At 33.8% G+C, this 18,156-nt stretch overlaps 1 protein-coding gene across 3 annotated transcripts in view; it reads right to left on the reverse strand.

The window, feature by feature from the left end:
* CNTN1 (contactin 1) overlaps positions 1-18,156 on the reverse strand; it is a 349,581-nt gene that overhangs the window by 264,934 nt on the left and 66,491 nt on the right. The window lies entirely within an intron of this gene.

Genomic DNA, 18,156 nt, shown 5'->3' on the forward strand with positions numbered 1-18,156 from the left:
GATGTTAACAAAAATAATAGTAACAAAAATTGTATGCTAAGTTTTATAGTTTATAAAATACTTTTCACTTTTAAATAAAATCTTTAAATATATATAAATATATATATATATATATATATAATGAAGCTAGTCCTTTAGACCTTTCATCAAACATCTTTCTCCCAGAATGACAGCAGATGTTAATCAGATAATGACTCAAATCAATACATAACTATATACCACATTAAATGTCATGAAGAAGGCTTATAGTACTTTGAGTGCAAGGGGGATCCTGAATTAGTCTGAGGGGATAAAGGAAAGAACTAAAATTTGAACTGAGAGTTATCAGGTAAAGACGGGCAGAAAGAGGAGAGAGTTTCCATTTAGAAGGACTAGCAGGGACAAGGTACTGATGCAGGAAGGAATGCGGCACTGATGAGAAGCAAGAAGAAGGCCATTAAGGATAAAACACAGAAAAGGAGCAGTAAGTAAGTGTGCACAAAGCTAGTGAGGTTAGGCAGAGCCATAGCAGGCTAGAGGAAGGTTAGTTTTTATATTATACCTACAGGAGTTTACTACAAGATTTAGGCAGAGGAGTAAGGTAGTTAGAGCTCCTTGAAGAGGGTAGCTCTAGTGAAGGAAAAGATAGTGAAGGAAGAGTGAATATAAGAATCCGGTGAGGAGTTATTGCACTAATTCAGGAAAGAAGGATAGTGGCTTTGACTAGAATATTTGCAAATGAAACTGAAACTGATAAAATTGTTTTAATAAGTTTTGGAAGATAGATTATTATCAGTCTCTCTCACCTCATTGTAAGCTACATGAGGGCAGACACTGCATGTTTTACTGACCATTATATCCTCTGCCACACAGTAGATACTCCAAAAAAATTTTTTTAATGAATGCATAGTAGGAAAAGAAAAAGAAATCAAGAAGAATAAGGAAATCCATGAAGGGGTACTACTTAGTACAATACGAATTACTAAACAGGATCAGGTCTGCAAGTGAAATAATGTGTTTAGACTTAGACAAATTGTACTTAGATTGCTTATTAGATATACAAGTAGAGACACTTGTATATCTAATAAGTTCAAGTAGAACTTGAACTTATTTTCCTAAGGAAAATCAGGAAATTATAGTTATCTAAAGTTCAGATTAGAGATCTCGACTAGAGATATAAATTTGGAAGTCATAAAATACTGATAACATTGAAGCCATGGGAGTGGATGCAGTATCTATAGGGAGAAAAATAGATTAATAATGATAACTGAATTTTTGCAGACTATGTATCAGTCACTGTTCTAAGCATTTTACATGTTATAATCCAGTTAATTCTCACAATAACTCTATAAAGAGAACTCTGCTTATTATCCCACCCTAAAGATAAAAACACCGCACAGAAAGTTATATAATTTGCCCAAATTCACACAACTAATAAATGGCAGAACTAAGGTATGGTAGATGGAATTCTAAGATGGCCTCCAACTGTCCAACCCTTGGTGTTCACACCTTGTACAATTTCCTCTCCTATGTGGGGAAGAACCTATAAATAGAATGGGATATAACTCCCATGATTTAGTTACAAATCAGTTGACTTTGAATTAAACAAAACCAAAAGGGAGATCTTTGTGGGCCTGGCCTAATCAGTTGATCCTTTTGAAGGAAACTGAGCCCTCTTTGACATCAGAGATTAAAAGTGTGAAAAGGCCTATGCAGAGGCCCTCATGGCACAGCACTGGGAGCAGCTTCTAAGACATGAGAATAACTCTTGGCCAACAGCCATCAAGAAAATGGGGAATTCAGTCCTATAATCATAACAAATTGAATTCTGCCAAAATCAGTGAGTTTAGAAGAGGACCTCAAGCCTCAGATGAGACTTCAGTCCTACCTAACAGCTTGATTTTAGCCTGTTGAGACCCCAAGCAAAGGACCCAGATGAAATCCAGCCAGACTTCTAACCTATAGAACTGTAAAATACTAAATGAATATTGTCTTAAGCCTAAGTTTATGGTAATTTGATATACAGCAATAGCAAACTAATACACATGAGGAAACCTGAGTAGTTGGTCTATATAGCCTGGGCTGCTAAAGTCTGGGCTACATTTCAGAAGGCAGAAGAAATGGGAAAATGAAAACAGAGGCTAATAACGAACAACAGAAACCTGAGGAATGCCGACAGGTAAGAAATGGGCAGCAGAAAATGAACCAGCAAAGAAGACTGAAGACAGAAAAAGAAACCAGGAAAGTCCAAGAGAGTATGGCATTAGGGAGGCCAAGAAGAAGGATCTGTGGAAGGGTGGAGATGGACTAAGAGTGTGCAGGGTTACAGAGTGCAAATCATGAGGACTGGAGAACATTCATTGGATTCAATAAGATGGCGGAAGGTAATATTGACTTTCCTCTAGTCAATTAAAAAAGCAGAGTTAGCATTCTAGAACCCCCCCCCTTTTTTTAATTAAGGGAAGAAAACATGTGATGGGATGGTGAGAAAAAATGTTTTCCAGACATATTTTTATTATTCAGTATTTTCATGCAGAAGCATTATAAATGTCTTCCTCAAGAATTAGACACATTTTATTAATTACAACAGACTTGAGAAGTAAATCAATTAAGATGTTTTGTCATAAAATTGAACATCAAGGATTAATAATTTCTAAAGTGACAAAGCAAAATTGCACCCAATTTTTAGCATGCTAAAAAAATATTTAATCTCATGAGATGACTAATGAAAAATAGTAGAAAAAAGAGAACAGAAAAGAGAGCAGTAGACTTCCAAAACTCATTTAGTTTGATCATTTATGCTGCCACTCCAAGGGAAAGTTATTCTTTTCTCCTAAGAAAATATGAAATCAGATGCAGAAACAAAAATGTAAATAGGCATTAAACAAATCAATAAAGATCCATTTGACTGTAATAGAGTACAATTGAGAAGACAAAGTGTACACACAGAGATAATTAAATTTATGACTTTTTATGCTGCTATATTTACCCGTTGATGTTAGCTCTAGGTTTTTGTGTGCCAGTACTTAATTCTGATGATAAATTTTATGGGAGGCAGGAATAACAATGACAATTCTTCCCTTATTCCATAAAAGATAACAAAATAATAAGATTCAAACTTCCCTGTTATTCCTACACATGGAGGGATATACTTGTTTCCAGTGGAACCCTCAGGAAAGGAAAGGAGAGTTTATCCAGGGATCTCTGACACATAGTCAATAGACAAACAGGGCCATATTCAATGGCTCAGTCTGAACTGAGATTTAAATTTTCTAATTTGAATGATCAAGATAAATGTACAATGGGATGGAGACCCAAGTGCAGGAGTGTAGTTTTAGTGTGTCTTCTGGTGGCTTATGTGAAAATTTCCCCCCTTTGTCTCATCAGAGGCTTTTGTCGCAGATATAGTTGTGAGTTCACCTGTTCCTAATGCTTGCTCATGCACAGATGGCTTAAGAGGCCTGATATAGTCATTGGTTATATCCCAAGATTACCATTCATTTTGTTGCTCATTTACATTCTAAGGATCTTGAATTTGTTTCACATCCAACTTATTTTCATGTATTTGGCTCCTACTTTTAGTTGTTTATGAATGAGACAGCTCTTACTAACAGAGGTAACCTTACTAGTGAGCATATGATTGCTTTCTAGTATAAGACAAAGCTTGATTCATTAATCAGTCGTACCATCTTCATAAAGAAAAATGACTTTTATCATCCTGGCATAAAATTCTTTAAGAAAGAAAATTTTATTTCTATGTGGAATTTAAGAGACAAAACAAATAAGCAAAGGGGGGGCGGAGAAAGAAGTTGACTAATTGGTCACACTAATGTGTAGACTCTTTTCTACATTTTATTTAAATTAGAATCAGTTATTTTATTATCCCTTTTCCCAACTGGGATGTGTACGCAACAAGTCTTTCCAGTAGTTTCATCTTACACAAACTGTGAAGCAGGTGGCTCGTCATGATCATCTTGTCCAACTCTAACTTCTTCTAATTTTCCCCAAACTATGTTTTTCAAATTAGGCTGTACTTACTGCATATAAACACTCCAAACTGGCTTCCAATTACTTCAAATTCTAGTATACTTGAATATACTGTTTGTTTTGGTGAGCAGAGTTCCTGTTATAATAAGAGTGCAAAACATCTTTTTCCATCCATATCACTGTACTAATAAACTATAGTTCCTAGAATAGGTACCTTTTAAGCAGGACTGAGTCTACAACAGAAGATAAATATAGTTTACTCTTTGGTTTGAAGCCTTTTCAGAAGAAAGATATATGATCCAGAAGATTTTAAGAATACAGACAAAATTCTAACTTCAAACTCCTTATATTTACAATGATTTTAGGGAGATTCATATTTCCAGTTAAAATGAGTCCTCATAACAATGACAGAGAGCAGAAACCAGAATACAATTGCTTTAAACTATGCTTGTGTATAAAAATAAATCTTGTTGTACTTTAATTGTAGCTCTAATTTGGTATCAGTGGAAATACTTATTATTTTTATTTATTTATTTTTTTTGTGTTACTCAAATCTATTTTTTATTAGCCATTGTGATTTTATAGACAAAAGTTATTAAGAGGTCATTTATTTATTTATTTTAATTTATTTTTTATTGGTGTTCAATTTACCAACATACAAATACTTTTTAAAATCAATTTTTTTTAAAAGGGGATTTCACTTCTGCTCTCATTTCACGTAACTTTGAGAGTTTACTATATTGGATCCCAAAGTATTTCTTAATCTCTTTACAGTTAATGGCAGAAAAACTTAACTTTCATGACTTGTCTAAAACACATTATAAAAATGTCTTAAGTGATGGCAAACTGTTGGAGAATGTACTTATAATTAAAGTCCAATGTATATTTATTGGTATTTAGGACATTGGAATCCTTGACAAAAAATAATAAATTTCTTAAATGTATAATGTTGTGCTTTATAAATAATTATACGTTTAGGTGTATCTATATATCTGAACAACACCAGAAAACTAGCTTTTAAATTATCAGTCTCCTTGTTGGAATTGTTTTAAGTGGCAGGTGAAAAAAAGGTGAGGTGGGTGAAATTTTTATTCATTTTAAAGAATGAGAAGTAATACACAGAATGAAGTAAGTAATTTAAAACAAACAGATGGGAACTTGAGCACTAAATAGATTTTCTGAAGGATAAGTTGCTTTAATGAACAAAGTAAGTACTAATAGAATTCCCCAAGTTCCAATCCAAATTTGTTTTCAACAACAAACTAAGTTACTCAATATATCATCAAATAGATGGTTCTTCTAACTATTAAATGGGATTTTCCTCATAATCACTTTTTAATGTCAAAAGCAGGGAAAAAAAATCAGTTCAAAAGCTTATTTCTTATAGGAAGCATTTTCTAGATAATGCCAGTAATATATGGTAAAAGGAACAAGATGTTCTGCCTTAGGATTTTTTCATTTGTCTTCTTTTGTTTTTAATAAAACCTAAGGAACTCTATGTGTTTAAAGCAGCATACTGCAACTAGCTTTCCACTGTTCATTAATAAAAGATGTTTTGGAAGAAAAAATAAGGCTCACCATATTCCAGATCAATACAATCGTTGTTTTTTTCTATGTGTAGATTGAGCAAAATGGAAGTTCAAGTGAGTTAATATTTCAAAAGTTTGAAAAGGCAGAGGTCAGCAAACATTATATATAAAGGGCCAGATGGTAAATACCTTATGATTGGTGGACCAACAGGTCTCTGTGACAACTCCACAATTCTACCATTGGTTGGTAGATTGGGAAAATAGTCCAGACAATACATAAATGAATGTGTATGGCTGTGTCCCAATAAAACTTGATTTACAAAACTGTACATGGACTGGATATGGTCCAGTTTGCTGACCCTGAAATAGGAGAATAATAAAATATGATCATAACACAAAAATGATGAAGCCAAGACATTTTCTTGTAGTGTGCTAAAAGCCTTCTCATTGTTTTGTCCAAAGAGCTGGCAGCAACATTCAGTCATAAACATTAAGTTCTAGGCTATACCTTTAGTCATTAGACAAATAGGACAACTGTTCCTCTAGTTCTTTTGAAATGTCCTCAAATGAAATATTCTCAAAGACAAAAATTTTTAATGACTTATAGCAAGCTGTTAAATCCAACAACTCTTTAGTGTAAAGAATTTCACAATTGGGCATCTTATAATGAAATGTGCCTTTGAAGGAGTAGACTGAGAATATCTATAGGTAAATTTGAAGTTTCTAATTATGTACATATAATTACATATTTATTATTATATATTAAATTAAATTATATATATATATATATATACACTTTTTCTTTACCTACTCTTGCTAAAAACTCTTAGAAAGAGATAGTGTTACTAGTCACCTTTTATAGGTCATGAATATGAAATTTAAAGATATTAGGTATATTACCTAGGTTATATAGCTACTAAACTACAAGGCGAGGATATGAACAATGTAGTCCTATACTTAGAGCTACTATGTCTGGCTGTGCAATTTATGTACCCCCTAGAACATATCATAGATGGTATAGGTTTGTATGTTTATTGTAAAATTTTCCACAGGTGACAGTAAATTTTGTCTTCCAAAGTCAGTATTATGACTATTTATTTTAATAAAAGGATATATATTTTAGAAGCAACCTTTTTGTAATTCACAATAATGTGTCATATATGACAGCTCCAATCCTGAGTTGACTCTAAAGACCTTGTTCTTTTACATTATACTGAATGAACTCAGTGCCTAGATGGCCATCTGGAATGTTACAGAGTTAAGGACTTGAGGGAATTCTGTGTTCCTATTCTATATATGTAGCATTAGCCATTTCCTTGCTTTTAAGTCCTGGGAATAGTTTTTTTTTTCCCCCATAAAAACAGATAAAGAGAATGAAAAAGGAGATAGGAATTAAAGATACCCTGAACATTATAGCATGACTGACTAGATATATAAATATATTATTACGATTGGGAGGTAGAGTCTGGGGGAAGAAGGAAGATGACTTATTTTTAAGGTTCAAAGGATGCATATGGTGGAAAAACCAAAGACAAGTTGAGAATATGTACCTAAAGCTAAGAGAGTGGTCAAATCTAGAGTTAAGGATTTGGGTGTCATTTTCATAGAGTGTTTAAGAGCTAAAGCCAAAAAAAAAAAAAAAAAAAGAAAAAAAAAAAAAAAAAGAAAAAGAGCTAAAGCCAAGAGAATGAGAGAACATAGGTGGGAACAATCTGGGACTGGGAGAAGTGAGCCAAAAAATAAAGAGAAAGAAAAAGTATGATCGAAGAAGAGACATGAGAAGTTAAAAATAGGATCATGAAGCCAAAAACAAAAGGTGTTATAATGAAGAGCTTCATAAGAATGTCTCCTACTTCAGAGTTTCAGGAATATGAGAACTATGCACAAATCACTTCAGCTGGCAATTCAAGAGTAAGAGTGAATTCTGCAAAGTCAGTCTCTATACATTAGTAAAGGGAATGGCTAGAATAGGGTGGGGGATAAAGATGTAGAAATAGAGTGTATAGACTATTTTTATTTTATCTAAAATTTAGGAAAAAAGCAGAAAAGGAGGAAGACAAAGATTTGCTTTCTTTTTTTTTTTTTTTTAAAGAATGGAAGCTCATTGGAAATTTTTGAAGTTGGGAAATATAAAAGTGGGGGATAAATAAGTGACACCACTGTATGTAATAAAAGACCCAAGAATCCCAAGTCATAAATCACTGGTGTCTGGAAGTAAAATCCTGTCCTGGTTCTATCTTTTTTTTTTTTAAGCAGCTTTATAGTGGTATAATTTATAGGCCACAATATTTACCCTTAAGAGTAGATTCAATGACTTTTAGTATATTTACAAAGGCTTTAATCTTATATGACCAATAATTGACATAATCATAAGAATGCTTAGTCTTACCAGTCTTAGAATGTTGCAAGAACATAGAATCTCATCATAAGAATAGAAATATAAAACAAAATAATAAAGAAATATCAGTGTGATGGGCTGCAATAACATTACAGCTCATTAAGTAGAATGAGGCAAATACACTAGAGTTTCTTTTGTAGCCTTTACAATAGATAATTAATAAGCCACATACTATGAATCAAGTAAGCTTTTGTTTTGTAACATTAAGAATCTATCTAGATCTATAATTGACTCATAAAGTAACTATGTAGAGTACATTTTTGCCTCATATTGATCTCTAAGGTTTCCTTAAATTTGCTCACTTACTTGCTTTTGGACATACCTCCCAAGGCAATTTCATACCATTTAAATAGCCATTATGTTAGTTCTTTGTGTTTAACCTCAACCTTGGGTTGTGAAAATTTGCTGGTGCCTACAAATACAAACATCATGTGACCATCTCTTTCTGTAGTCCTTTGTGAAATTCATGAATTTAGATATTTGCATACTTGGTTTCTGAATGATTTCTAGACATATAGCATATTCATGCTTTACCTAAATAGAGAGAAAAGGCTCTTTAAGTAAAATGTAAACAGTACAAAAATGAAGATTAACCATGGTTTATCCATAAAATATGTACATATGTAATAACCCCTCATCAGGATATCAGATTACAGAGATGTAAGTAAAAATATATACTTATTTTATATTCAAAATATAACCAGAAAAGAACTATAGAGCTAAATCTAAACCAACCAAACTTCTAAGTAATGATACTTCATATCTAAAAATTTCCCCAAGTTAAGATCTACAGAAGGAAATCAACCTAAAGAAACATATATTATATTATTAAAACCATTTAATTGAACCCTTCATTTATATGTTATCAATTTTTCAAATATAATATGTAAAGTTGTTAAATCTCTCCTCCATATTGTAGACAAAGCGAAAAATACTTTCTTATTAAACATTAGAAGTATGTAAGTCTTATTTTGCTCTAATCTCTCATAAATTTTAGTAAACATTGATTAAAAAGCTAAAGAAAGGTAAAAAAATAGCTTAAAAGTAGAATATAAATTTAATTTAAATGTTTCTACCAATAAAAAAATGAAATAATAATTAAATTATATGTTAAGATGGAGTTAAATGTGTGATTTCTATAAGTATTCATGAAATTAGACTGGGTGGGAAGAGGTGAAGTACTTTTTCAAAGCATTGACTTTATCATATTTAGCTTGTTTCTTAAAATTTTCACAGGAGTTGACAATTACCATTAGTTTTTTCCTCTATGAAAGATTATTACCATCTCAAATGCATTTTCTGTAATCATTATTCAACTATATGTTGTCTTATGAGATTGCAAATTTTCTCAGAGATATTAAAACTACTGACAGATCCATTTCTTCCCTTAATCATCCAAAATTGAATTCTGGTCTTTGAAATTCTCCTGACACAATAACCATTCCTGCCTTCTTGGAGGGCCATTCTAACATACAAAGCCTATACTACTTGAGAATCTTTCAAGCAACTCTCTCAAATGTGAGGCTGGTTCTGTCAATAACCCTTACTTTTAGACTAGTTTTGAAAGGAATTATCCCATGTCCAAGTTGTTTTCTACTCATCTCTTTTCACTGATCAACTCAGCCCAACTATATCAGTCAAGTGATTTATCTTACAATCCTTTTGGTTTGCAATTATGTGTTTTTGCTCATGAGATTCTTGCTACCTTCTGTAAAGTAGTATCAACAACCAATTTCCAAATACATTCATATAGAATAAGGAAGTTAAAAAAAAGGAAAGAATAGGAAGGTCACAGTTTTAAAATCAAGCAAGGAAAAAACACAAAATTTCGCAAATCTGAATTGATAACGTTGAATATAGGTCAATACTCTTGAGACAGGTGAAGAGAATGCACAATAAAATTTCATCAGTAACTACAGAATAATAATTTATGTTAAGAATAATAAAAATCTTTTAACAGAAGATTATTTAACTCGTTCTTTTTTTTTTTTAAGATTTTATTTATTTGTGAGAGATAGAGACAGACAGAGAAAGAGAGAGAGAGAGAGGCAGAGACACAGGCAGAGGGAAAAGCAGGCCCCCTGTAGGGAGCCAGAGGTGGCACTCAATCCTGGGTCTCCAGGATCACGCCCTGAGCCAAAGGTGGTGCTAAACCACTGAGTCACCCAGGCTGCCCTGTTTAGCTCATTCTAGTGCCAAACCCTTTTGGGTATTGCAAATATAGTGATAACCAAGAATAATATGTCAAACACATATTTCTTCTCATTGAGCTTAAATTTTAAGGAAGGGAGATGTGTCCTGATACAAATAAATCCTGTTGATGAGGGAACTAAAGGCTAGCTGAGGACAAAGCACAAGCTGACATCCCACAAATAACCCATCCCCAAAGTGGGGTATTATGTGATATTTCTCAGGAAGTTCCCAACTATATTAATGTTAATGCCTTGCTAGAGGGAAAAACAACATTTAACTTGACAATGGCAAGGCCTTCAGTATCTTGTACGTCCTCTTTAGCATATGAAAGTTCTTTTGAAACCTCCCTTTTAGAAGCACCTAGGTGGCTCAGTCAGTTAAGCATCTGAGCTGAAGTCATGATCTCTGGGTCCTTGCTGGCTCTGAACTCAGCAAAGAGTCTGCTTGTCCCTCTCCCTCTGCAACTCCGGGCCCTTAAGCTCATGCTCTCTCTCTCTCTCTCTCTCTCTCTCTCTCTCTCAAATAAATACATTAAAAAAAACGCTTAAAAAAAACCCCAAACCTCCCTTTTCCTTACTTCTTCCAACTCCCAAGTATATCATTAACCACCCATCACAAGCCTGGGGAAGCAGTTCTTCCTGCCCATAGGTTCTGTCCCTGTGCTTTAATAAAACCACTATTTTGTACCAAAGATATCTCAAGAATTCTTTCTTGGTTTTCAGTTCCAGACCTCATCCTACCAAAAGTCACTTATATTCCAAAACTACATCACTATGAAGATTGTGTTTGATCAGGACCATATCTGGAATCCTGTGTCCAATACTAAACACATGCTTCTGACAATTACCTATAAAATATAAATCATGTAACCTAATGTTTGCTGATATATTGTTTTGAAATCGTTCTCTTTGTTGCACAATTTGTTTCCTAAGAAGAGATCTGTACCACACTTACCACAAAGTACTTAGAATAGCAACATGAACAGAGCAGAGGTCAAAACAAACTTTGTATTTTTTCAAGTACAGAGTTCTGAGCACTCTCATAAAGCAAACATCTTTTATTTTATTTTCATTTCAGTTTTGGTTTTTAAAGTTTCTCTAGCTTCCCACTATGCACAATAGCACATTTTTTTTTAAGTGATAGAGCTGTTAACTTTATTGTGGACATTACTTCATAAATACGTATGTGTATCAAATTATTACATAAGACATCTTAAATTTACACAATGTTATATGTCAATTGTATCTCAATAAAGACAAGACTAATAATTTCAAGATGATAACAGCATAGCATAAATGTAAGCATGGGCTTTTCTGAACAAAGGATTTTGTGTGATAGCACTAATGTCACAACTGTGAAATTGGCCCTGGTACTACCACCAAAAACAAATCTAAAATTTGACCACTTGTCACCATCTCCACTGTTAACAACCTGGCCTGTGCTACTAGACTTTCAAGTAAAATCCCTGCACAACAGGGCAAATTTAACTTTATGTAAGTCAAAAAATGTTTAATAAAATTATTTTCTAAGGTTTAACAGATATTCTAATTTTTGAGCATTTGATACAATGGAAAAATATCTGAATCACCACTGTTCCAAGGGATGAATATAAAAGTAAAAATTAAATGCACTTAACCATTAATTTTTTTCAAATAATGCCAAGTTAAGTCATTGTCAAAAGGAAATAGGATACAGGTTTACATAGTGTTTTATCAGCAGGTTGTTTCATGTAAGTCTGGAATTCACTTTTCTTAAATTCATGTATTAGTTTTCATGGAATTAAATATTTAAAGGTATTACTTTATATAAATATTTATATCAGAATCAAGAAATGTCATAGCTACATTGTATTAATCTTTAAAAGAGATGATATAGCCACAGGGTAATGACTTATGCACATTTGCCTACAGAAGATCAGTTACAGAAAGCTTGTACTAATGCATACATATAGACACATAGACATAGACTCAGATAAAAGTATAGATACAGGATCTGGTTTGTTGTTAAATATTTTGAATATCACTCAGATTATATATACACATATATTTTCTTAAGGAAGAGGAATCACTTAAGATATAAAAATATATATTTTGGCACTATAAGGTTTTGCATAAACTACATAATTAAATTTGAGTAAACTGTGTAATTCAAAATTCCATGAGAGGAATACTTTTTAGAACCTTCTATCTAAGGTGGAAGAAAGACAAAATATTCTGGCCTGTTTTGACTAAGAAGAACATTAGGAAAGTGAGAAAACAATGAAAGAATGGAAGGACTCCTGGGGCAGGAAAAAGGAGTTCTATCTGATTTTAGAACAATGATGTAGAACAATGGCTTACCATGCTTCTTCTCTTTCCTGCCCACAACTCTGAAGAACAGAGCAATCCAAAAATACACAGATAATGTTTGGGACTCTGGCCCCCATCTACATTTAAGTCACTCTATGTAACAGGAGTCACTTTAGATGAAGTCTGGGTAATATAATGATATAAATTTCTAGCTTCTGAAAGGAGCAGCTTGAACCTTTGCTATTTCAATCTTACATCACTCGCCTTCAACCTGCCTCACTGCCCCCAACATACTAGCAGACTCCGAGATCTCACATCCCATCTACTCCTTAACACTGAAGATGGCTCCCTCTCTCCTCCCTGCCCTGAAAGTTTTCTTATCAAGGTCCATCACCTAATGACAAGTAATTAAAAAAATATTTGTTTTTAGTTCTAATCTTACTTAACCTTTATGTAGCTTTATTACCTCTTATCCCCCTTTCTGTTTGGAAAAGCTTTCTTCATTCAACCCATACCATACTCTCCTTATTCTGTCCCTACTCCTTCTAAGCTCCTTTGCCCATCCTTTAAGGAAGACATTCCTCAGAAATCTATCTTGGGTTTTATTTTCTTCTTCTGTATATTTCCTATGAGCAATTTTACTCACTTCCATGGTTTTAATGATTAACTCTAGACTGATAAACCCGAATCTCAACAATGGTGGTTGAAGTCTCTTTTCTGAGTTCCAAACATAAACATTATGGTCTTTAGAGATATAAAATTTAACATATTAAAAACTGAATTTATTGCTATGTCATTGCCCCTCCCAAATTAACTCTCATTTTAGATTTTCTGTTTTAGTTGTTGGCACTAAGTTTCATCCTTTTGCTCAAGCAAGAACCCTTGAGCACCATCGGCCCCTCCCTCATACTCAACCTCATACATCCAATAACCAAGTTATGTTCACATTTCAGTTCAAACATCTCTCAAGTCTATACACTTGCCTTTAATCTTCATTTAAGCAATCATATCTATTTCTTTCACAGCTCAAATCTGTTTCTGCACTAACCTGGGTACTTACAATTGTTACCAGATCAAATTTAGTATCCTAATTGCAGCCTCATGTGACCTTTCTAAAAGGTTATGCCAGTCGTTTCACTCTCCTGTTCAAAATCCTTTAACTGGTTCCCCATTGTTTCTTTCATTCATTTACTGACTCCTAATCTATTTACAGGATGTATATTCTAGGCACTTTGCAGAGTGCCAGGGCTACAATGACCAGAAAATATTACCCAGCAAGATAATTGTTTCCTTGTAACAAAGAATTGGTTCTACTACTAACTCCAGACTCTAGATTTATGGCATCAGAACTTTTCATTAATCACTATTCTTCATTTGTTTTAGTGATAATTGATGCAGTTTTGGATTATAGGTGACGTCCAGAGCTGACAACCAAGAAAGAATTCTTGAGATGTCTTTGGTGCAAAATGATGGCTTTATTAAAGCACGGGGACAGAACCTATGGGCAGGAAGAGCGGCTGCCCCGGGCCTATGAGGGGTGGCCAATTATATACCTGGGAGTTGGAAGAGGTTTGAGGATAGTGTACTCTGTAAGGAATTTTGGAAGCATGGTTTTCAGGACCTTGAGGGGGCTAGCTTTTATTGGGAAAAGGTCACTTATTACCGTTTAATTAAACCTGAATCACGAGACCCTTTGGATGTATATCAATAGGCCATGTGCTTGGAGGATGATTGCCAACACTTATCTTGGGGGTTTAGAGATAAAGTGAAATTTCTAAAGAAATTTTTATATGCAAAAGTCAGCTTACAGGATGCTGCGGATCAGGCTAAGATTGCCTTCTGCCCTTAACAAAGTATGAACAGTGAGGCAGATGAGTCTGTAGAGGAGTGTCACTCTCCCTGTTTCAAGCACTTGTCAATGTGCTTTGTCCTCAGCTCGTCCTCTGTTTTCCCCATCAATAATGATGCACTTACCCAGAATTTTTCATCCTATAAATGTTATTAATGTCTATTTCTGTTTTGCTTCTGTTTTACCTCTCAATACCTCCTGGATTGAACCTGAACTTACTTTCTGTATGTCTACTAATGGAAGAATTTGAAAGCCTTAGCTTGGCTGCATTCTCCAATGGAGCTCCCAGAATTTCCCTAAATTATATTTTCATCAGGAACCCCCCTCCCTCCAAATAAATACTGCCTTGGGTTAGAGCTGCTATATCCTGCCTTGGTCTCTGAACTATTGATTTTTCTCATAAAGAACTGCAGAATTGTCCCTGCTTTCTCATATTTTTATATCACTAATTATTTTCTAATTTCAAAATATAAAGCTTTGTTCTTAACCCTCTTTACCCTCATTTTCTTTATAATGTATATATTGGTATTACCCAGTTTTCCTTTTTTAAAATTTCTTTTTCTTTGGTTTCTATGATATAGCACTATTTGGGGCATTCTGACAACTGTCCATTGTCTTTTCTGTCCTCACTACTGGCTTGCATATTTCCTGCAATCCAATAAAAGTAGTGAGTAAGGGACAGCTAGGTAGGGAAAGATAGATAGGGGGGCATGGAATCAGGCTCACAAAACAAAGTCCCAAAAATGCTGAGATGTAAGGAAACCAGAGATAAGGAAATAAACCAGACCATGCTGCCCTAGATATGGGTAGAAAAGATATTTTTTTATGACAGTCACCTGTGACCAACAAAGAATACCAGACCCAAAAGGAAAAGGAAGCCATTAAAGAAGTTATCACCAGCCCTTACTCGAACCAAGACATCACAAAAATGATTAGGCCACAAGCTCCCTGGTCAGTTCTAAATAAAAGACTGTCAATGAAGGCCCCCGTTGGCAATCCTGTCAGGACCCCATTCACCCCTGAGAGCTTTTGCTGTATTCTTGCTTACTAAACTTCTGTCACTTTACTTAATCCCTTTTGTCTGCAGGATTCATTCTTTGACTCTGTGAGACAAGAACCAAGCTCTCCCACTTTAGTAGTACCCATTACCCAAAGCCCTGATCATTTTTCTATTATCTTTTCTCTCTAAACATAAATGAGCTCTCTCATATACTTTGAAAGTTTTAGTGATCATTTCCAGATCACTCTTGTTAGTTTCAGAACCACTAATGCTCAATTCTTGAATTTCCAAGTGCTGCTACAGTTCTGTGTCTGGATCTCATGATGTTCTTCTTCTTTAATCCCCTTTACAACTTCTTTCTTTTCCTGTATACTGTATTTCTGTTACTGTTAAATATGTAAATGGCATATTATGGATGGTACACAGTAAGGCTCTATACTTATTAATTCCATCGTCCTCACTATCTAAACTTGAAACAGTGTGTTTTTTAATTTCCACTTCTCTTGGGAAGTGCATGTAAAGTGGCAATTTTAATGAAGTCTAGACCTCTTTAAATCTCATTGCCTCACTCTAATGAAGCCCTTTCTTCCTATTGCTTAGATGATCACAACTTTCTAACTAGCTTCCTCCTTCCACTTAATCCTGCACACTGAATCCAGACAAATATGCCTGTGTCACAGCCTAATTATCTGGTTGTTCTGTTAAGATACATTCAATGGTCTCTCAGTATCTGATGAATATTAATTTTGAGCTTATAAAGGTATGGAATGGTACTCATATCTATTTTAGTGAGCCTAAATATTCAACTCAGAATACTGGATTATTAAGTGACAGAAAACATCCTATAGGTATACAGTTAATCTTCAAAACATATAGCACTTGAACAAGTATTACATATCTCCCTTCTATTCCATTTCTTCTCTAATGTTAATTCTAGAATACATTTTGTTTATTTATTCTCTGGCTTTAAATGCCTCACATTACAATTGTAATTTCTATTCCAGGTACTTGACTATGGAATTCATCTATCATAAAGGGAATGCAACAGAAAATAGGACTATGGCTACAGACAAATGAATGTGATTGTTTCAATGAAGGATATAACATTTTCTAATTAATTTTTACCTATATAATATAAATCGAGACAAAAATTTTAAAGTAAACCCTGCTCCCAATGTGGGGCTGAAAATCATGACCCCAAGATCAAGTGCCACATGCTCTCCTGAAATTTATACAAATGTATATAAAATAAATTTATCTTTAAAATCCAGATACTAGAAGGCAGTTTAGAAACACATCTATTTAGAATTATTTGAATAATTCACAGTTCAGTATAACATCAATATTATATTATTTTGCAAATAAAACAGAAATATGAGAAATATATGGAAAATTAGAGGTAAAGCTGAAGTTAGTATTCTAATTTTGGCTATTCAGGTTTCTTCTCAGGCGTATTTTCCTTAACATGTAAAAGAATATGCATGATTTCCTGAGGAAGTTAAGGAGTCAGGAGCCCTTCAAGACTTGTATGGTAGTCTTCTTCTGACTTTCGAGATGTGATTTTATCCAACTTGTTGTGTAATAAATCCCATATACTTTTATTTAGAAAACAATCTACTCCCTCAGTATTACTGCAAAAGTGCTGAGAAGACCAATGAAATGGATACAACATAGTCTAAGATAAAGGAGAAAAAACACAAATGATTGAAACATTTATTTATTTTTCAAAGGAATTTCATTGTTTTCTCTCCCACTGCTACCATAAGCTTTCCTGGTGCTATAGAAGCCACTGTGCAAAGGGAAGACTACCCTCCACCAACTACCACTACCACCTTCGCACTCATACCTTTCCTCTCATAAGCCATCAGAGGGCAAAGGGAGGGGATAAGGAACATTTATATTGTTTTTGCAACAACTAAAAATCTTTATACAATTGGTATGATTAAATAATTAGTGTTATCAGATAATAACAATATAATCTAGATTTTATTTTCATTCGGCTATGTTACATATCCACCACTCACCCCAAGCCAACTTTAATTTTATAATTGGGCATTCTCCTCCCAAATAATGCTTTAAGCAGCCACAGTCCAGGGTTGGCCATCCTGCATGTTAACTCTGTAGCTCAGTATTCACAAAAAAGCAATGCAAATCTTTCTCATTTATTATCATTAATTAATCCTGAGCTAAGAACTTCCTATAACAACATAGATTAAATATTCTTATGTTTCCTAATTCTGAGCGACCTATACTAGAACATATCCTCTTAAATATATAGTTTCCCATCTCTAGCAGAATATTTGCAAGAATATCATTATAAAAGAAATAATACTATGTGTTGACTTAAATTTAGTTGAAGATTAAGCTGCTCAGTAAATTATCCTCAAGCCAGTATGGGAAAAAATGTGCATATTGACATTCAAGTAAAGACTACAAGAAGTCAGGCTGGTGCAGAGGAAAACATCTACTAAATATATGGTTTGTATGCCATGACAAGTGGTTTTAGCCTAAATTCTAATATGTTCTGTGATTCTAAGTTAACAAGATTTCACAGGTACCACATTCTGTTCTTGTTTTTTAATTTTCTTTTAGACATAGTACAATGAGATTTATTCCTAATGTGATTTCCTATTGGAATAACATACATGTCTGAAGGTTTCATTTTCCCAGGTTTTCCTTTGAGAGGTCTTCTTTAGTATGTGCACAAAATATTTTATCAACAAATAGAAATGCACGGAGGCTTCTAACTTGATAAGAAAAGTAACATTCAACTCATGGGATTGGAAAACAATTAATTAAAATTGCAGTCCTAATAAGGAAGTTTCCACATCATTAGTTTCATAATGTACCTGCTTCTGCTTATTTCACTGTCACTAGTAAAATTTAATTGCTTCATATTTTATATTTATTATTTTGCACATAGTATGTGTTTC

Source organism: Canis lupus, chromosome 25 (genome assembly GCF_048164855.1).
Source record: "Canis lupus baileyi chromosome 25, mCanLup2.hap1, whole genome shotgun sequence".
Classification (NCBI taxonomy): domain Eukaryota; kingdom Metazoa; phylum Chordata; class Mammalia; order Carnivora; family Canidae; genus Canis; species Canis lupus.